Source organism: Neovison vison, chromosome X (assembly GCF_020171115.1).
Source record: "Neovison vison isolate M4711 chromosome X, ASM_NN_V1, whole genome shotgun sequence".
Lineage (NCBI taxonomy): Eukaryota > Metazoa > Chordata > Mammalia > Carnivora > Mustelidae > Neogale > Neogale vison.
In genome coordinates this window covers 76,461,171-76,483,371 of record NC_058105.1, presented here as the reverse complement: position 1 = coordinate 76,483,371, position 22,201 = coordinate 76,461,171, and the positions used below count along the sequence as shown (strand labels likewise).

The following is a 22,201-nucleotide window of genomic DNA, read 5'->3' as shown; positions in this document are numbered from 1 at the left end:
ACATATCACCTACTTTTCCACAGACTTGCTTCCTTTATTTCCATCAGTCTTAGTTACACTTAGCATTTTGTACTCTTAGAAATACCTTAATCTCTAGTGAAGACTAAGGATTAACCAATTGTGAACTGTTACAAAGGAATTCTTTAGATGCCAGTTTATGAATCAGTTAAGCGTAAAACATGTTTACCAACAGATTTAAATACTCTTAGTTTCTTTGCAGTAAGAAGTCAAAAGCGCAAACCTATGTTCAATACTCAATGCTTTAACACTTTATCCTATCTGGAAAGACCTAGATGGCCAACAAACTTAATTTTATTTGTCATCCAAGCAAAACTTTAAAGCTTCAGGTCACCAAAGATTTTTGAAAGCTATTTTAATAATCACCCATTAAAATTTTGAGACAGACAATTGACCATCAGTTTAGTCATCTCTTTGCTAACAGATTTTAACAAGTAACATGAGCTTATTTGACCTTTAGTCAACTTTGAAGTTTCACATTTACTACTGATAACTCAAAAGACATGTTCATCCTAATTAACCAGACAAACTTAACTTAGTTCAAATGCTGATTTACGTTCCACCTGGGCCCTCTCCACTTTGAACGTTTACCTGAGACACAGGTGAGAGGATCTGGAGTGGGGGGTGTTAGGTCCAGGGAGTGCTCTTCTTGCTCCTTGACAGCGAAGAAGAAGAAGGTGTTGTGGTGCAGGAAGCACCAAGGATGGTCTAGAGGCCAGTTATGCAGGCCCCACGCACGTTGGTGCAGAAACAAAAAGGGAGAAACAGAAGAACAAAGTGCTGCCAGGAGGCAGAGAAAGGATTCCCAGTTTTAGAGCTCATCAACTCCAACAGAGGAACAGAAGCTATGCTTTCCCACCAGCAAGGGGGGAGGGGCTAGGCAGTCTCCATAGGGCCAGAGAGGGCAGGGAATGTCCCTGAAACAAAGTTGTTTCAGCAGCTGCTTGGGAATATTCCTTAAGTCTCTGTCTCGAGTTAGACCCCAGTTATAGCCTTAAAAACACGAAATGAGTGAGGGGAAAGCCCCACATCTATTTAGGAGGAACAGAGAGATGAAAATCAGAGTCCCCTTACTCTCTGCTTGCCTCATTCCTCCAAACATAACAAGCACCACAAGAGACTACAAAGAGACAGGACAAAGACAACTGCAAACCCAGCGGCCCTTACCCAGAGCCTGCCGCTGGTGGGGGGGTTCCCGGCCCCCTACGGATGGAGGTGTTAGGTTTAAGCCAGGAGGAAGGATTTTCAATCATATCTTGCCAGACCAAAATGTAAGGTCAGGGTGGCTGTGTGTTTTTTTTTCCCTGAAAATTATGGCCTTAACCTGTAAGATAATAGGTAGTTGGAAAGTTGCCTCCTGGGGCCATCCGATATTAAGTGATGGCCATTCAGACATGCAGAAAGTCCGGAACTTTCCCTTTCCTGTGTCAGTGCTCAGGTTATGGCTCTTTCCCTGATGTCCGAGAAGTGGTCAATCATCAGAGACAGAGGAGTTGTCTGCGTCTGTCCCATCATGTCCTCAGTCCAACAAGACAAGTACACCTATAACAATTAACAAGAACACTCATAAGGACAAATGATCCCGCGCGACCACGAAGACAAAACTGGAAGGAAGCTAAGGGAGAATCCAGCTGAACCAGCAGCCATCTGTCTTCACAGATGAGGACCTTGTCCTCTGAGTGAGAGTAAGAGATGTCCCTCCCAAAAGCCCCCATGCACTTCTAATGCCCAGCGGCCGGTCAGCCGCACCACATCCATAGGCGCCGTCCCACTCACACAACACTCAGGATCCTTACCTAGCCTCCAAATGGCATCCACTGTGGACGTTGTTTTGGCACCCTTTCGTCGGAGACGTCTCCCACGACTTCCAGATTGGAGCTTTCAGGGTCGCAACCCTTTCACCCCCGAGATGAGAATTCTCTACCAGATCCAGACAGGGACCTTTAGTCCCTCCAGGCGAGATCTCTACCAGATCCAGATAGGGACCTTCAGTCCCTCCAGGTAAGAACTTTTAAGTTCTCCAGACGGAGGTGGCCAATCCTCCTTCTGAGGTTCCTTTAGTTAAACCTCGATATTGGGGAGTTGTCTGTCTCTCAGAGGAGGGTCTTAAATCTCGCTGGGGCCTCCAAATGTTAGGATATGGAGTCGACCACCCCCTCAGTTAGACAGAGAACACTCTAGATAATGCAAGTCACACAGCGAGGTTTATTTCCAGCTAGCTGGAGTCCTAGTAACCGCCCGGTGCAGCGGGTTTCAACAAGGACCCCAAGCACTCAAAGCCAAGGGTATATATAGCATTTTCAAGGCACTTCCTCATAGCTACATACATATCATGCACCCCACTTTGACAGTTTAACTTTGTTTAACCTTTTGCCACCCCGGCATCACCCTGGCGCCATCCTGGCGGTTAAGCGAGATTTAGGTTTAGAAGAAATTCAACTTTATTTACATTTCCTTCCACCTCAGCCTCCCTCAGTTTTATGGTGCGACCTTAGGCCTTGAGGAACTGAGCCACTTGTCTCCGGAAACTGGGCCATTGAAGAGATAGCCCTTTTTGTTGTAAATCATCAGGACATTTCCAAACCAAGGGAGACTCCTGTCTTGCAGGATTGTGATCTCTGCAAGTTAACTTTTTGTTTTTCTTTAACATTTGGTCCCTATGACGACATCACCTAACCCCCCTGGTGGTATATGATTAAGTTGTTTTTTCAGGTTTTAGCTACTTTCTCTTATCTCAAGTTACGTGAGCCCCGTAGGCTGGTTAGGGACGCTCAGTAAAATGGCTTCCCAGCCTTCAGGATGGCCATTCTTATGCTAACCCACCCTTAAGAGTGCAAGGTGCCAGCTTTTGCTTTGCCAAGATGGCTGTACTTATGTCAGGGCTAGACTCGAGGTGGGTACAGCCTTGTTTTTCTTGGCCTTCACACCTGGAGCTGGTTTCTGGGACTTGTTTTTAAGTCCCCGGGGGGAGGGGAGCAGGGGCAGTGAAATAGGTCCTTACAAGATCTCATTTACAACTCTGGGCAGGCAAAGAGAAAACCATTTACAGATCAACTAACCTAAGAAAACTTTGCCCTTTTAAATAGAGAGAAGACCAGCCTTTCTATACCAGTGTCTTTCCTTTTTTTTTTTTTTTTTTTTAAGTGTGCATCCTTAAGATATGAGTTTTCTGGGTTTCCCTCCCATCATAAATGATGTCGCAGACAAAGGGAAGGGGAGATCTTTCAGCTGCTGTCCTGCTCGCGTCCCTTCTGGGAACTTAGGAGCATATTAGCTAAGGTCTGTCCGTATAAACCCCGGACCAGGCTACTCCGTGGAGTATCCGCATAATTGCTGCCACGGCCCTCCTGGTCAAGGATGCAAAAAAATTGTCTCTGGGTCAAAAATCTCACCTTGACCACCACCCACGCTATCGAGGGCCTTCTCCGGACTCCACCAGATCGGTGGATAACAAATACCCTAGTGATGGGGTATCGGGCCTTCCTCCTCAATGAACCAAAAGTGATCTCCCAGCCTCAGGCGGTGCTAAATCCAGCCACGTTGCTACCAGAGGTGCTGGCTGACCACCCACGCGACTGCGGGAAGGCCCAGCCCAAGTCACAGGAATAAGGTCGGATCTCAGAGACACTCCCCTCCCAGATGCGGAAATGACTCTGTTCAGAGACGGGAGTAGCTACACGGTCGATGGAAAGAGGTATGCGGGGGCTGCCGTGGTTTCTCCTGAGCAGGGACTCTGGACGACAGCCCTGCCACACAGGACCTCGGCGGAAAACGGAGCTGATTGCATTCACCCAAGGCACTACTACAGATGGCCAAGGGGCACGATGTACACCCTGCTTAAACAAGGCGTTGCAGTCTGTCTTGGAAGGAGCCACATCCTCGCCAACCCAGGGACTTGGTTTGGATGCGCTGCTGCCAAGTGGGAAACTTGGAGCCTCGCTGGAAGGGACAGTTTGCTGTCATCCCGACCACCCCCACGGCGATGAAAATAGAAGGCATCGGGGCCTGGATTCACGCGGGTCACGTCAAACAAGCCAAGGATGAGGACGCCCCCCAGAGGTGGATGCCACTGCTGATGGACCCCGCTGATCATGGACTAAAGCTAAGACTCAGAAACAATGAGTTCATTGAGTTCATTGTTGCTTCTATTGTTAAAGTATAGGTGGGAAATATAGACAATTAGGGCTTGACATACTATTTCTAAAAAGGGGCTGCTCTGTGTAGCCCTAGGAGAGAAATGCTGTTTCTGGGTAAAACACTCTAGAATCATTAAAACAGTCTGGCAGCTGTTAAAAAAGGGACGTAGAACTGGCTGAAAAGTCAGATTTGACTAATCTCCAAAGAAAAGGGGGGAATGTAAGGGCCTATTCAGTCAGAGCAGCCCCACCCCAGTTGAACTGCAATTTTGCTGTAAAGCTTAAATTGACCTTGTCCCCCGCCCAGGGGAACTTACTTAAAAGCAAGTCTGGGAAACCAGTCCCACATAACAAAGTCCAAGTACAAGGGTGGGTTGGGCCAGGTGGAGGTATTCAATCAGTGGGGGATGCATACTGTCTCCCTGGTTACCAAGGAGTATAGGCCCTGCCCTTTGGGAGCCTTTTGGGCACCAATCCCAATCAAGGTGTAATAGGCTGGTTCAAATGTCTACGAGGGTAAATTGTAACCCAATTGGTCACCTAGCATCACTGTGGAGTTTCCTGTGTGTGTTAAAATCTCATTGGCCACCTGTGAGTGGCCAGGCCTGACCGCATGGCCTTTGCCCTTAAAAGCTAGTCTGTGAAACAGAGAAGGGTTGCCCTCTCTTGTAAGAGGTGCGGCCCCGAATGTTCGGTTAGATTCCTGATGCTTGGCGCGAAATAAAGCTTTGCTTGACCTTCAAAAACAAAACAAAACAAAACAAAACAAAAAACAAAAAAAAACACACACAAAAAAACAAAACCCTGCAGCTGTCCTTAGCCAGCTAGCTCCACCCTCTGGGTGTGAGCTGACCTGGGACACTGCTTTTTCTTGCTTCTTTGAGGGACTCTTATCCCCAGGCAGGTATTTGGGCTCTTCTATGTTCTGTTCTACTTCCACAGGTATATCTTGGAATGGGAGCAGCATCTCTTCTCCAATTTCACTTTTCACAACATGCTGAGCCTTCATATCCTTGATTGATGCTATTACTGATGCCAAGGCCTCTGCTTTCAAATCCAAATGGATCCACACTGAAAGGGTCCGTAGACAAAAGGACAAGACAAGTGAAGGTCAAACAAAGCTTTATTTCGTGCCAAGCATCGAGAATCAAACTGACCCGCCAGGGTCGTCTCATGCAAAGAGGCGACCCCTCCCAGTCTCACAGACTAACTTTTGTAGAGTAAAGGCCATGTGGTTGAGCCTGGCCACACACAGGTGGCCCATTGAATTACATTCTACTCCATGATAGTCATCTAATTCAGCCTATGACCTTGGCTAGAATTGGTGCCTTTGTCTGGTGTCCAAAAGGCGGGGCTCACACTCCTTGGTGGGTAATACGTGCGCTTTCCCTTGTTTGGATGTTTCCACCTGGCCTGGCTCATCCTTGGCAGGTAGGGAGGTAATACGTGTGCTTTTACTGATTGGACATTTCCACCTGGCCGGACACGTCCTTGTATGTGGGCTCCGCTATCAGGGGCTGGTCAGTCATATTTCACCAGTTTTGTTTCTAAGCGCTTTTCTCTTGGGGGGAAGGGGCAGGTTCAATCTAAGTTTACTGCATAAACAGAAAAATGGCTTGCTCTGGCTAAGTAGGCCCTTACATTCCCCCCTTTTCTTTGGAGATTAGTCAAATCTTTGACAATTCTATGTCTCCCTGTTGTAAGGGATCATACTGAGTTTGTAAGATTAGCATCTTTATCGCCCCATTTTTTTTTTTTTTTGTATAAATGACATCAGGGCCTTTATAGTGCAGGGGCCAAAGAGTAACATCAATAATAGTAAGATTAAGGGGCTTGCAATTGCTGATATTAGGGAAGTCATCCATGGAGGCCAGTTGAATAAACTTTTATATCATCCCTGGGAGTCCCTGCGCTGTTGTTTGCGCTCATCCAATTTTTTTTTGACGGCTGTCAAGCTGTCTTTAATGACCCTGATGAGGGAGCTGGAGGCTGGCTGAGGAGGGAGCAAGGGCTGGCGCCTTGCACCCCATCTCCACCCACTCCCCTTAATAATATGTGTGACATTCCTCAGGCACCCCTTACTGCCCTGAAAGAAAAACAAATGGTTATATTGCAGAGATCACAATCCTGTAAGGCAGGAGTCTCCCTTTATTTGCAAATGTCCTTGAGATTTACAAACAAAGAAGTTACCTTATCAATAGCCCAATTTCCAAGGACACATAACTCAGTTTCTCAAGCCCTAATGCCACCCTCCCCTCCATAAGAAACCAAAGGAGGCGGAGGTAAAAAGAAAAGTAAATAAAGTTAAATTTCTTCTAAACCTAAATCTCACTCACAAGGATGCTTGATAGCAGGAATGTTAACATTCCACCAGGAAACTCCCAATTGTCTTTATGTTAATGCCTCATTAGAAGGGAGGTGGCCTTGACTTGATAGTAACCAAGCCTTCAATATCCTGATAGTATTCTTTGCCCCAATAGCTCTTCTGAACACCCCTTTGTCCTCACCTACCCAACTCCTGTGTATATAACCAGACACTCCTCACAGGCTCGGGGCAGCCGCATCTCTGCCTGCCCACGGGTCCTGTCTCCGTGCTCTAATAAACCACCTTTTTGCACCAGCGACGTCTTAAGAAATCTTTCTTTAGCCGTCGGCTCCGAACCTCACCCCACCGAACCTCACCTAGGTTCGAGAACTTCATCAACCCCAGTGTGATTTACCCAAAAGTAGTATTCTTCCCCCAAGGCTACACAAAGTCCCCCTTTTTCTAAAAATAGTATGTTAAGCCCCCTTCTATTTTGCAGTACCATTTTGGCTAGAGAGCATAGGGAATCAGTTAGCTTATCTATATTTTCATGCATGTGACATAAATCAGCATCTACTTGGGATCCCAGAGCCTCAAAATCTACTTTTTCTTTTATTAAGGCTGCGGTTCCTATTGCTGTAGATCCCGCTATTCCTGCAGCCATTAATGGTGGAATTAGGATGGGACCGCACGTTTTGTTCGCCCTGTCCCTGCAGTAAGATGCGGAATCCTTTGACCCCCTTATAATAACCTACTTGGGGAAGGAGGTGAGCTGTTATACAGAGTTCATTCCATGAAGAGTTTTGGAATAAAGCAAGATTAAGGCATGGTGTAAGCCCTGAATTACAAGCAAACCAGGCCCCGACAGGGGGCCTTAAGGAAATTAGTGAAGATGGTAGGGACCATTATAGCCTCACATAAGTTTTTGTATTGGGAAGATTGTTTCCCTTTCCATGTAGCAAAGCAAAGTCCATTACCTCTTATATCTCCTAAAGTTAGTCTAGGTATTTTTTCCCATTCACAGGAGTTATAAGAGCTTTCATTTTTTTTAAAGATTTTATTTATTTATCAGAGAGAGAGAGGGGAGAGAGTGAGCACAGGCAGACAGAATGGCAGGCAGAGGCAGAGGGAGAAGCAGGCTCCCTGATGAGCAAGGAGCCTGATGTGGGACCTTATCCCAGGACGCTGGGCTGAAGGCAGCTGAGCCAAAGGCAGCTGCTTAACCAACTGAGCCACCCAGGCGTCCCAGAGCTTTCATTTTAATTTGGCCCTTTTGGGTCCCTATAGTAAGATTGGACCCCATGCCAATATAGTATGGGAGCTGAGGATTTAAACATAGCCAGCAGTCTCGGGTGATATTAGGATGTGAAGCATTTAAAAAATTAAACATTGTATCTGCAAGTGGGAGTAAAACTTTTTATAGCATTATGGCCATTGTCAACCTTTTCTCTTTTATTTTTTATGATAGTTTCCCTTGGGGTAGACGTGGCGGGTAACTAGGTTGGTTTTAATAGCTTGGGAGGATTTAAAACTGGGTTCAGCCCTATAGGCTGAAGTGGTTCTCAAATTCTTACCTTCTGGATGGTGAATTGCCCTCCTCTATCTGCACCAGGTTCATAATATCTAAGGCCCCAAGATTGGCCATATTCCCAGAGATGATCTTTGGGGTTGATGATTGTAATAGATATATTTGTACAATATTTTCCAGATCGGTGGGATGCAATTAAAGGAAAGATCCCTGTGGCTAAATTTTTAACAAATTCTTTTTGTGTTACCAGTTATCTGTTCTGATGGGTACTACCATTATATGGGGGTCACGGTTTATTCCCCAATCAGAGGCTATTGTCTCACATTCCCACCGTGCACAGTAATAGTCTGAAGCTCTTCCCCACCCTGTATGAGTCCCTGTGTAAGGGCACATGTAGTAAGAGTCATGCATGACACAAGGAGTTACAGGTGCCAATTGACATATGGTTATATTAAATTGCATAGTTAGCTGATGGGTCAGCCATTTATTGCTTTGTATAACCTTTTCAATTTTTGTTAATCCCACTTGTCTAATATCCCATTTATACTTCTCTGTCTGATGGGGTGACTCAGAAGTTTTTACATAGACCGGTAATAATAGAAGTAACAATAAACTTAATGAACTCATTGTTTTTTTGAGTCTTAGCTTTAGTCCATGGTCGGCGGGGTCCATCGGCAATGGCATCCATCTCTGGGGGGCGTCCCTGTCTTCGGCTCATTTGACGTGGCTCGTGTGAATCCAGGCCCAGATGCCTTCTACTTTTATTGCTGTGGGGGTGGTTAGGATGACAGTAAATGGTCCCTTCCAGCGAGGTTCCAAGTTTTCTACTTGGCAGCAGCACATTCAAACCAAGTCCCCGGGTTGGTAAGGATGTGGTTCCAGCTCCATCTCCATTTCAGTGTGGGCAGTTCGGATCCCTGAGTGGGCTCTTTTTAAGACAGACTGCAATGCCTGCAGTGACTGGAGTACAGACTGATGAGTCACTTTTGCTAGGGCAACCTTTTGTAGCTGAGGGCAGAGCGAGGGGTGGGGATGTTTCCCAAACATTATTTCAAATGGGGTCACCTTGTTTAAATAGGGTGTACATCATGCCATGAGGAGGGCGAAAGGAAGGAGAGTCACCCATCCATCACCAGCCTCCAGACTTAGCTTTGTCAAGGTCTCTTTAAGAGTCCAGTTCATTCTCTCTACTTGCCCGCAACTCTGGGGCCAGTAGCACAATGTAGTTTTCAATTAGTGCCAATGGCTTTGGCCAATGCCTTTGAGACTGAACTCACAAATGTAGGGCCATTGTCTGACCCAATCGCGAGAGGTAACCCAAACCTCTAGTAGCTTTTGGCTACCACTCTTGCCATCTCATCTTTGGCAGAAAAGGCCTCTACCCAGCCTAAAAAAGTATCCATAAAAACTGACATATACTTGTGTCCATATTTTTTCCCAGTTTCATCTCTGTAAAATCCATTTCCCAATAAATTTTTGGCTCTTTACCTCTTTCTCTTTTTCCTCTTCCCATTTTAGTTCTTCCCTCATTTACTACCTGACATTGAGCACGTCTATCAACCACATCCTGAGCCATACGCCATAATTTAGAAACTTGAAACTGCTTGCCCATAAGCTCCTTAAGCTTGCATGTCCCCAAATGAGTGCCCTGATGTATTTGGCTTACTAATTTCCTCCTAGTCTTAGCCCAGTCCCCTTCATAGTCTAGTCTAACCCATTTTATAAATATTTTAAATCTTCCACTAAAGTTTGCCTCAACTTGTCTAGCTTAGGTAAACATTTAAAGACAACCAAATCTAGAATTTAACATCCATAAAGGCGTGTTATTAAAACATAATTTTTCTCTCTAAAATAACCCTCATTTCCAGAGATAGCCAAATCAGGACTAATTTATTTGAAAAACAAGTCCAGTTTTTAAAAAACTTGGCCTAATTATTTACATAAGCTCAGCAAGAACAGTGAGTGTGATCATACAGATCTTTTAGAATCTGCTTTGCTGGAACTTTTTATAAGGAATCTCTAGGTTGAACTTTTAGTAGCCTCTCCGGGCCAGAAGCCAAGTCATGTACTTGTCATCATATGTGCCTGCAATACCAGTCGACTTGGGTGAATTTTTCTGAGGCTCTGCACCTACCAAGGAGTGACATTCTTAACTCACCTGGTGAGGCTGCTGGGAATCTGTAAGCAAGGTATCAGGCCAACAGTTCCAAAGGGCTTTACGGCTCCAGGTTTCATAAAGTCAACCTTCATTCCTTTAAGCTGTCTGGTCATATCTGAGTCTTTTCAAATATGACATTCCAGTCAAAGCCTTGGTAAAATAACCAGTTTCCAATGCTTTCCTGTTACAAAGAGAACAGATTCTTATTGAACTTATGCAAATGACTGATTGCCATGGAAGAAAGAATACTTACTGAGCCCTTTTGGTTTCAGAGGGTTTAGATAGAGAGAAAAGTTTAATGCCTTGATTCATTTGTAAATAAATATTTTCTATTTCTGTAACTCAAAGAAATCTTAAGGAAAAAAGTTTTCTTGGTCTGGAAGAACAAACATTAGAGAACCAGCAATGTTTAAAATAACCAATATGACACTATAATCTTTTAGTTCATTTAGTCCCATATCACTTTCCATGTTGCTAGTTCTGGCTTAGTCGGAATGCAGCTTTTACTTCTGGAAATTCTTAATTTCCGTTCCAGGGTTTTAATATATCAAAGACCTGTATTTGTCCTGAAAGTCTCCTATATGAAGTTATTCTAAGGCAGATTTCATCTTACAAGAGATTTAAAACAATTACAAATGACAAAAACTCAGAATAGATATGGCTAAATTACCAGGTGATGACCTTATCAAAACAATAAAACTTTAGGAAATGCATAGAATCTGTAGAATAGTTACAGCATTTACCCAAATGTAACCCAAGGTTTATTATTGGTTTAAATCTTGTCAACAATTGCTAAAACCTGGTCTTTCTGGGGGGGACAAGATGGCGGGGTACTAGGAAGAGGCGTCTTTTCAGCTGGTACCCCAAAGTGAGCTGATTACCTACCAAGAACTCTGATCACCCATGAAATCAGCCTGAGATCAGGATTATACACGTCTGGATCTCTACAGGGACAGAAGACGCCAGCGAGCAGGTAAAGCGGAATGGGAACGGCGGACTGATATCAGAAGATAAACAAAAGGGGGAGGGAGCCACCAGAGGCGACCGGTGCAAAAGTAATACCCCGATACGAGCGAGAGTGCCCTGCGTCTGGGGACCAGCATTAACTTGGAGACTGGTTGAAAGCACCCCAAAAGAGCAAAGGATCGCCGGGGCAAATTGTGGGAATCAGGGCGGCTAGGGACAGGGGCTTAAGTCCCCGGTCCCAGATGGCCTCCCCGGCGTGGAGGCAGAGAGAGTGCGGCGGAGAAACCGGATCCTGGTCCCTAAGCCGCCAGTGCGCCCCAGAGCGTGGGGGTTCCGGCTCCTGTGAGGGGATGGGAGCTGCGCCGGTCTGCAGAACGCGCGCTAGCCCTACCACAAAGCTTGAGATGCGTGCGCACGTCGCTCAAGCTCTCCTGGGTTTCTAAGGCCCGGGGGCGCTTCTTGACCCGCGCCATTGTTTCAAAGTCTAAGCCGAGTGCGCGCGAAACTCTTTCCCGGACAGAGGCTTGCAAAAGCCCAGCCTGCGGCTTACGGACCAGCGCCCCGTTCTCAGTGCCCCAGACGCGCGCCGGACACACAGCCGCCTCTGAAAAGAGGTGCGCGCAAGCCGGGCACTCCCAGCCTGGGCCGGCAACAAAATCTCAGTGTGCGATCGCTGCTTGGAACCTCTCTGGCGGTCAGGAGCTCCCAGACAGCCGCCACTGCCTTGGCTTTGGGGACGAGCAAAAGATCCTGCGCCTCCAGGGTCTGCAACTTGGAACCTGCACTGCCAGCGGCCAAGGGGGAATTTATTCAGCTTCTGCACCCAGACTGAGGCTTCTCTCTGAGACGGAGATCAGGAAGTGTTCCAGGGTGCACCTTGACTGCACCAGAGTTGATACATCCAGCTACATCTGTTCAGTCTTCTCCCACCAAAATGACTAGGAGGAGGAATGCCCAACAGAAGAAAAATAAGGAGGATGGACCTTCTGCAATAGAGCTAACGGCTATCAACCTAGACAATATGTCGGAAAGAGAATTCAGGCTAACAATTATCCAGGCAATAGCTAGGTTGGAGAAAGCCATGGATGACCAAACAGAATTGATTAGGGCCGAACTGAAAGCGACCAGACAGGATGTTCACAATGTTAGGGAGGAGCTTAAAGCTACCAGGGAGGAGGTCCACAATGCTCTCAATGAGTTCCAATCCAATCTAAACTCTCTCAAAGCTAGGGTAACTGAGACAGAAGATAGAATTAGTGATCTGGAAGACAAACAGATAGAGAGAAAGGATCAGGAGGAAGCCTGGAACAAACAGCTTAGATCCCACGAAAGCAGAATCAGGGAAATAAATGATGCCATGAAGCGTTCCAACGTCAGAATTATTGGAATTCCTGAAGGGGAGGAGAAAGAAAGAAGTCTAGAAGATGTCGTGGAACAAGTCCTTTATGAAAACTTTCCGAATCTCGCGAATGAAACCAGCGTTCATGTACTAGAGGCTGAACGGTCTCCACCCAAGATTATACACTCCAAAAAAACATCACGACACCTGATAGTCAAATTGAGAAATTATAATTGTAGGTATAATCTCTTGAAAGCTGCCAGGGCAAAGAGGCTCCTTACTTACAGAGGGAAGCCCATCAGAATAACATCAGACCTGTCCACAGAGACCTGGCAAGCCAGAAGAGGCTGGCAAGATATATTCAGGGCACTAAATGAGAAGAACATGCAGCCAAGAATACTTTATCCAGCAAGACTGACATTCAAAATGGATGGAGAGATAAAGAGTTTCCAAGACCGGCAAGGCTTAAAAGACTATGCAACCACCAAGCCGATACTGCAAGAAATATTAAGGGGGGTTCTATAAAAGAGGAAAAATCCCAAGAATAGCATTGAACAGAAATATAGAGACAGTCTACAGAAAGAAAGACTTCAAAGGTAACTCGATGTCAATAAAAACGTATCTATCAATAATCACTCTCAATGTGAATGGCCTAAATGCACCCATAAAACGGCACAGGGTTGCAGATTGGATAAAACGACAGGACCCATCCATATGCTGTCTACAAGAGACCCATTTTGAACCTAAAGATACACGCAGACTGAAAGTGAAGGGGTGGAGAAGCATCTTTCATGCCAATGGGACTCAAAAGAAGGCTGGGGTAGCGATTCTCATATCAGATAAATTAGACTTCAAACTAAAGACTGTAGTCAGAGATACAGAAGGACACTACATAATCCTTAAAGGGACTATCCACCAAGATGATCTAACAATTGTAAATATCTATGCTCCCAATATGGGAGCAGCCAATTACTTAAGAAAACTGTTAATCAAGATAAAGAGTCATATTGATATGAATAAACTAATCGTAGGTGATCTTAACACGCCTCTTTCAGAATTAGACAGATCATCGAAGCAGAAAATCAATAAAGAAACAAGAGCATTGAATGACACATTGGACCAGATGGACCTCATAGATATATACAGAACATTCCACCCTAAAACAGCAGAATACTCATTCTTCTCAAGTGCACACGGAACCTTCTCCAGAATAGACCACATACTGGGTCACAAATCAGGACTCAGCCGATACCAAAAGACTGAGATTATTCCCTGCATATTCTCAGATCACAATGCTTTGAAACTGGAGCTCAATCACAAGGAAAAGTTCCGAAGGAACTCAAACACCTGGAAGCTAAAGACCACCTTGCTTAAGAATGCTTGGATCAACCAGGAGATCAAAGAAGAACTGAAACAATTCATGGAAACCAATGAGAATGAAGACACTTCGGTCCAAAACCTATGGGATACAGCAAAGGCCGTCCTAAGGGGAAAATATATAGCCATCCAAGCCTTGCTCAAAAAAATTGAAAAATCCAGAACACACCAGCTGTCTCTACACCTTAAAAAACTGGAGGATCAACAACAAATCAAACCAACTCCACACATAAGAAGGGAAATCATCAAGATTAGAGCTGAGATCAATGAGGGAGAAACCAGAGATATAGTAGAACGTATCAATGAAACTAGAAGCTGGTTTTTTGAAAGAATCAATAAGATCGATAAGCCACTGGCTACACTAATCCGAAAGAAAAGAGAGAAATCCCAAATTCATAAAATTATGAATGAAAAGGGAGAGATCACAACTAACACCAAGGAAGTAGAAACAATCATCAGAAGTTATTACGAACAGTTATATGCCAATAAGCTTAGCAACCTAGATGAAATGGATGCATTCCTGGAAAACTATAAACTCCCAAATTGAACCAGGAAGAAATCGACAACCTGAATAGACCGATATCTAATAACGAGATTGAAGCAGTGATCAAAAATCTCCCAAAAAACAAGAGCCCAGGACCTGATGGATTCCCTGGGGAATTCTACCAAACCTCCCAAGAAGAAATAACACCTATTCTCCTGAAGCTGTTTCAAAAAATTGAAGCAGAAGGAAAACTTCCAGACTCTTTCTATGAAGCCAGCATTACCCTGATCCCCAAACCAGGCAAGGACCCTACCAAAAAGGAGAATTTCAGACCAATATCACTGATGAATATGGATGCTAAGATTCTCAACAAGATCCTAGCCAACAGGATCCAACAACACCTTAAAAAGATTATCCACCATGATCAGGTGGGATTCATCCCTGGGCTACAAGGATGGTTCAACATTCGTAAATCAATCAATGTGATACAACAAATTAATATGAGAAGAGAGAAGAACCACATGGTCCTCTCAATTGATGCAGAAAAAGCATTTGACAAAATCCAACATCCGTTCCTGATTAAAATGCTTCAAAGTATAGGGATAGAGGGTACATTTCTGAACCTCATCAAATCTATCTATGAAAGACCCACAGCAAATATCATCCTCAATGGGAAAAAGCTTGCAGCCTTCCCACTGAGATCAGGAACAAGACAAGGATGCCCACTTTCACCACTCTTGTTCAACATAGTATTAGAAGTCCTAGCAACAGCAATCAGACAACAGAGAGAAATAAAAGGTATCCAAATTGGTAATGAAGAAGTCAAACTCTCTCTCTTCGCAGATGACATGATTCTTTATATGGAAAACCCAAAAGACTCCACCCCCAAACTACTAGAACTCATACAGCAATTCAGCAACGTTGCAGGATACAAAGTCAATGTGCAGAAATCAGTGGCTTTCTTATACACCAACAATGAAAATACAGAAAGGGAAATTAGAGAATCGATTCCATTTACTATAGCACCAAGAACCATAAGATACCTGGGAATAAACCTAACTAAAGAGGTAAAGGATCTATACTTGAGGAACTATAGAACACTCATGAAAGAAATTGAAGAAGACACAAAAAGATGGAAGACCATTCCATGCTCTTGGATCGGAAGAATAAACATTGTTAAAATGTCTATACTGCCTAGAGCAATCTATACTTTTAATGCCATTCCGATCAAAATTCCACCGGCATTCTTCAAAGAGCTGGAGCAAATAATCCTAAAATTTGTATGGAATCAGAAGAGACCCCGAATCGCTAAGGAAATGTTGAAAAACAAAAATAAAGCTGGCGGCATCACCTTACCTGATTTCAAGCTTTATTACAAAGCTGTGATCACCAAGACAGCATGGTACTGGCATAAAAACAGACACATAGACCAGTGGAACAGAGTAGAGAGCCCTGATATGGACCCTCAACTCTATGGTCAATTAATCTTCGACAAAACAGGAAAAAATATACAGTGGAAAAAAGACAGTCTCTTCAATAAATGGTGCTGGGAAAACTGGACAGCTATATGTAGAAGAATGAAACTCGACCATTCTCTTACACCGTACACAAAGATCAACTCAAAATGGATAAAAGACCTCAACGTGAGACAGGAATCTATCAGAATCTTAGAGGAGAACATAGGCAGTAATCTCTTTGATATCAGCCACAGCAACTTCTTTCAAGATACGTCTCCAAAGGCAAAGGAAACAAAAGTGAAAATAAACTTCTGGGACTTCATCAAAATCAAAAGCTTCTGCACAGCAAAGGAAACAGTCAAAAAAACAAAGAGGCAACCCACGGAATGGGAGAAGATATTTGCAAATGACAGTACAGACAAAAGGTTGATATCCAGGATCTATAATGAACTCCTCAAACTCAACCCACACGAAACAGACAAACACATCAAAAAATGGGCAGAAGATATGAACAGACACTTCTCCAATCAAGACATACAAATGGCTATCAGACACATGAAAAAATGGTCATCATCATTAGCCCTCAGGGAGATTCAAATTAAAACCACATTGAGATATCACCTTACACCAGTTAGAATGGCCAAAATTAACAAAACAGGAAACAACATGTGTTGGAGAGGATGTGGAGAAAGGGGAACCCTCTTCCACTGTTGGTGGGAATGCAAGTTGGTGCAACCACTTTGGAGAACAGTGTGGAGATTCCTCAAGAAATTAAAAATAGAGCTTCCCTACGACCCTGCAATTGCACTCCTGGGTATTTACCCCAAAGATACAGATGTCGTGAAATGAAGGGCCATCTGTACCCCAATGTTTATAGCAGCAATGGCCACAGTCGCCAAACTATGGAAAGAACCAAGATGCCCTTCAACGGATGAATGGATAAGGAAGATGTGGTCCATATACACTATGGAGTATTATGCCTCCATCAGAAAGGACGAATATCCAACTTTTGTAGCAATATGGACGGGACTGGAAGAGATTATGCTGAGTGAAATCAGTCAAGCAGAGAGAGTCAATTATCATATGGTTTCACTCATTTGTGGAGCATAACCAATAGCATGGAGGACAAGGGGCGTTAGAGAGGAGTAGGGAATTTGGGTAAATTGGAAGGGGAGGTGAACCATGAGAGACTATGGACTCTGAAAAACAGTCTGAAGGGTTTGAAGTGGCGGGGGCGTGGGAGGTTGGGGTACCAGGTGGTGGGTATTATAGAGGGCACAGCTTGCATGGAGCACTGGGTGTGGTTAAAAAATAATGAATAATGTTTTTCTGAAAATAAATAAATTGGGGGAAAAAAAACAATTGCTAAAACCTTAGAAAGTTTTTATTTTTATTTTTTAACTGTATTAGATAATATTTTATTTTTTTATTTTTTTCAATTCATTTATTTTTAGAAAAACAGTATTCATTATTTTTTTCACCACACCCAGTGCTCCATGCAAGCCGTGCCCTCTATAATACCCACCACCTGGTACCCCAACCTCCCACCCCCCGCCACTTCAAACACCTCAGATTGTTTTTCAGAGTCCATAGTCTCTCGTGGTTCACCTCCCTATCCAATTTACCCCATCTCCCTTCTCCTCTCTAACACCCCTTGTCCTCCATGCTATTTGTTATGCTCCACAAATAAGTGAAACCATATGATAATTGACTTGACTTATTTCACTCAGCATAATCTCTTCCAGTAAAACCTTAGAAAGTTTTTAAAACACATGCCTAAATATAATTAGGGATGTTAAACACCTGATAAAACAAAACATAGAAACTGGGCTTTCTGGGCAGGCAAAGAGAAAACCCTTTACATTTCAATTAACCGAAGAAAACTTTGCCCTTTTAAACAGAGAGAAAACCAGCTTTTCTATACCAGTGTGTTTACCTTTTTTATTTTTAAGCGTGCAGTCTTAAGATATGAGTTTTCTGGGTTTCCCTCCCATCGTGGATGTCACAGACAAAGAGAGGGGGGTCTTTCAGATGCTGTCCTGCTCGCGTCCCTCGAGGGAACTTAGGAGCATCTTAGCTAAGGTCTGTCCGTATAAACCCCAGACCAGGCTACTCCGTGGAGTAGATGACTGTTATGCCATATGACGCCCCACGAGACTCAGGGTGCAGCCCACTCAGACTCCATAGCCTAGGGGGTGGCGCCATACAGACACATTCACAAATTCAAGCACTCTTCAGATTCAAACAGGTTGGACACCCTCCCCTTTTTGGGTATCCCTGGCTAATGGGAGGTGACCAGCCTCCCCTTTCACTCTTTACAAATAAGAGTGAGTTTCTATGGTTACAGGCAACGGAGGATGGTAACAGGGTGTTTCCGCAGTCCCTCAAGGTTGGGCTGCTTCCTTAATCTCTCAAGGCCAAATGGTCCTTTCACTTGAAGTATAATCTATGTGGAGGCAGGTCAGGAGAGTGCTAAATCACCTTGGAGGCTGTTCTTTCTTTCTTTTTTAAACAGGATCAGGCATCTGGTCTTTTCTCCCCCTTTTTTTTTTTTTCCTTAGTCTGTTCTGACCATACCTAAATTTTTTTTTTTTTTCCTGAAGATTTTCCTTCACAAACCTTCTTCAACTTTCCTTTGCATTCAGGTTTTGTCCCAAGCCATTTCCTTCCAAACAACCATCTCATTTAGGACAAAATTACCTTTTTTACTTTCAACAAAATGTACTTACATTTCTTAAATCTTTCTTACATATTACCTACTTTCCTACATACAGAGTTGTCTCCCTTATTTCCATCAGTCTTAGTTACATTTAGCAGAATTTTGTACTCTTAGAAACACCTTAATCAGTTATTAACCAATTGTAAACTGTTACAACAGAATTCTTCAGATGGCAAATTTATGAATCAGTTAAGCGCAAAACATGTTTACCAACAGATTTCAAAAGCACAAACCTAGTTTCAGTAATTAATGTCTTAGCATTTTATCCTGTTTGGTTAAGATCTAGATGTCCATAATTTAAAACCATTTGTCATCCAACCAAAACTTTAAAGTTTCAGGTTACCAAAGACTTTGAAAGCTACTTTAGCAATTACCTACTAAACTTTGAGACAGACAATTAACCATCAGTTTAGTCATTTCTTTGCTAATAGATTTCAACAGATTTTAACAGAAATAATGAGCTTATTTAATCTTAAGTAAACTCTGAAGTTTTACATTTACTGCTGATAACTTAAAAGACATGTATATCTTAATTAAACCAACAAACTTAGTTCAAATACTGATTTATGTTCCACCTGGGCCCACTCCACTTTGAATATTTACCTGAGACATGGGTGGGAGGATTTGGAATGGGGGGTGTTAGGTCCAGGGGCTGCTTTTCTTGCTCCCTGACAGTGAAGAGAGGAGGAGCCGTGGTGCATGATCTAGAGGCTAGTCATGCAGGCTGCACGCACGTTGGTGCAGAAACATGAGAAGTGGGAGACAGAAGAAGCAAAGTGCCACCAGAAGGCAGAGAAAGGATTCCCAGTTTTAGAGCTTATCCACTTCAACAGAGGAGCAGACATCATGCTTTCCCACCAGCAAGGGGTCGGGGCTAGGCAGTCCACATCGGGCCAGAGAGGGCAAGGAACTTCCCCGAAACAAAGGAAGTTTTGGCAGCTGCTTGGGAATATTCCTTAAAGTCTCTGTCTTGAGTTAGACCAACCCCAGTTGGCTCCAGTTATAGCCAGCCATTAACACAAGAAATGAGTAAGGGGGAAGCCCCACATCTATGAGGAGGAACGGAGAGATGAAAATAAGAGTCCCCTTACTCTGCTTGCCCCATTCCTTCAAACACAACAAGCAACAAGAAGACAAGACAAAGACAACCACAGGCCCAGCGGCCCATCTTCAACCAGATGTTAAACCCAAAGATGTACAAGATGTAATCCCAGCTTAAAAACGTAACCTGCCACTGTAGGGAATTTTCTTGGTTCCCTATGAGCATCTGTTGACCCAGCGGGGAATTTTCTCGGTTCCCCACATGCATCCGTAAACCCAACGGTTGTGGTCCCCTTGACACACTCGTTGTTGGGGATTTTTTTGGTCACCTAGATGCACTCGCTGGTGGGGATTCCACCTGGTCCCCTAGATGTACCCAATGTTGGCAATTTTCTCAGTCCCCTGATTGCCTGGGAGGGCCCCTACCCCCTGGCAATCCCCCCAGAGGGATGAGGCGTCCCCACATCCACTCCAGCCCTGGGAGCTATGCTGCATCCAGCTTCTCCCGGTTATTACCCTGGAGCTCCGCAGACAGACAGAAAAGACAGACAGACAAGACAGACAAACAGACAGATAGGATCTCAAGGGGTCTTGAGATCTTACCTCCGGAGGCTTTCTGATGCTGGCTCAGTCCTTGTCGTTTTATCCCGGATGAGCCCCCACCGAAAGGGTCCATAGACAAAAGGACAAGGCTGATACAAAGTGAAGGTCAAGCAAAGCTTTATTTCACACCAAGCATCGAGAATCAAACTGACTGGCCAGGGCCGTCTCTTGCAAAGAGGTGACCCCTCCCATTCTCACAGACTAACTTTTATAGAGTAAAGGCCGTGTGCCCTGGCCACACACAGGTGGCCAATTGAATTACATTCTACCCCATGATAGTCATCTAATTCAGCCTATGACCTTGGCTAGAATTGGTGCCTTTGTCTGGTGTCCAAAAGGCAGGGCTCACACTCCTTGGTGGGTAATACGTGTGCTTTCCCTTGTTTGGACGTTTCCACCTGGCCTATCTCATCCTTGGCAGGTAGGGAGGTAATATGTGTGATTTTACTGATTGGACATTTCCACCTGGCCGGACACGTCCTTGTATGTGGGCTCCGCTATCAGGGGCTGGTCAGTCATATTTCACCAGTTCTGTTTCTAAGTGCTTTTCTATTTTGGGGGGAAGAGGCAAGTTCAATCTAAGTTTACTGCATAAACAACAAAATGGCTCTCTCTGGCTAAGTAGGCCCTTACACACACCACACATCTTTGAATAGCCATTTGAAAAATAAAGCTAATAACACCTTTAATTTTTTTAACTTTAAAAATTTTTATTTTTTAAATTTCTTTTCAGTGTACCAGAATTCATTGTTTATGTACCATACCCAGTGTCCCATGCAATACTTGCCCCCCATAATACCCACCACCAGTTTCACCCAACCTCCCATGCCCCGCCCCTTCAAAACCCTCAGATTGTTTTTTAGAGTCCATAGTCTCTCATGGTTCATCTCCCACTACAATTTCCCCCAACTCCTTTCTCCTCTCCATCTTCCCATGTACACCTTTAATTCTTAACAAAGCTTCTTCACAGAGATTTGTCATCAAGACCATCTATGTACATATCATCAAGACCATCTATGTACAAAACCACTATTTTGGCACGTTTGTTTGTAGTTCCCAGAAAAAACTGAGCTTTCCTTATTGTGAATTTACGATCTGCTATATTTGGAAAACCAAAAAAGTGTTATAAATTTCAGAAGCCAGCAGTTTTGTTTCTCCTGGAGTTGTAGTCTACTATATAACATTGTGCAAGCTTAACATCATATGTTTTTCTTTCATCTTTTCTCTGTTGGCATGGCATTCTGCTAAGTACTAAAGAGTGAGCAAAGTGGAATGGACAACAGGGGGGTTGGGATGGTCCATAAACAAATAAGACCAGGCAGACATGTCTGATCCTGGACATTGGCTCTTCTATTTAATGTATCTGCTGCTAGATCCCATAGCTGGTTAACTATTGAGAGATTATCAGGTTCTGCCATACACATGAACAAAATCTTCTTAAATTTGTGCCAAAGCTTTTGGAGTCCAGAGCCTGTTGCACCATCAGGGCCATATCAACGAATGAGGCAGAGGGACCCTGGAGCCACACAGTGGGTCCCTCAATTAGTAACCATGGCCTCAGTGATGACAAAGGACCAGGTTAACTCTAGAAGCTGAAGAGCGAATTGTCGGATTGTTTAAATTAAATATATGTAAATAATTTTTGAAGCTAGGTGATGTGTTCACAGGGTTCACTTTACTATTCTTATTACTTTTGTATACTTTTGAAAATTCCCATATAGAAAAGTTTTTAAAACTTTTAAAAAGTTTAAAAACTGTTGATAATAACTTCTGATGGTTGTTTCTACTTCCTTGGTGTTAGTTGTGATCTCTCCATTTTCATTCATAATTTTATGAATTTGGGCCTTCTCTCTTTTCTTTTGGATTAGTGTGGCCAATAATTTATCAATCTTATTGATTCTTTCAAAAAACCAGCTTCTAGTTTCATTGATACATTCTACTGTATCTCTGGTTTCTACCTCATTAATCATGATTATTCCCCTTCTTATGTGTGGAGTTGTTTTGATTTGTTGTTGGTTCTCCAGCTCTTTAAGGTGTAGAGACAGCTGGTGTATTCTGGATTTTTCAGTT

The 22,201-nt window shown here is 43.8% G+C and overlaps 1 pseudogene; it reads right to left on the bottom strand.

The window, feature by feature from the left end:
* Positions 1–4,244: 4,244 nt before the first annotated feature.
* LOC122896621 lies at positions 4,245–21,457 on the bottom strand (annotated as a pseudogene).
* Positions 21,458–22,201: the final 744 nt, after the last annotated feature.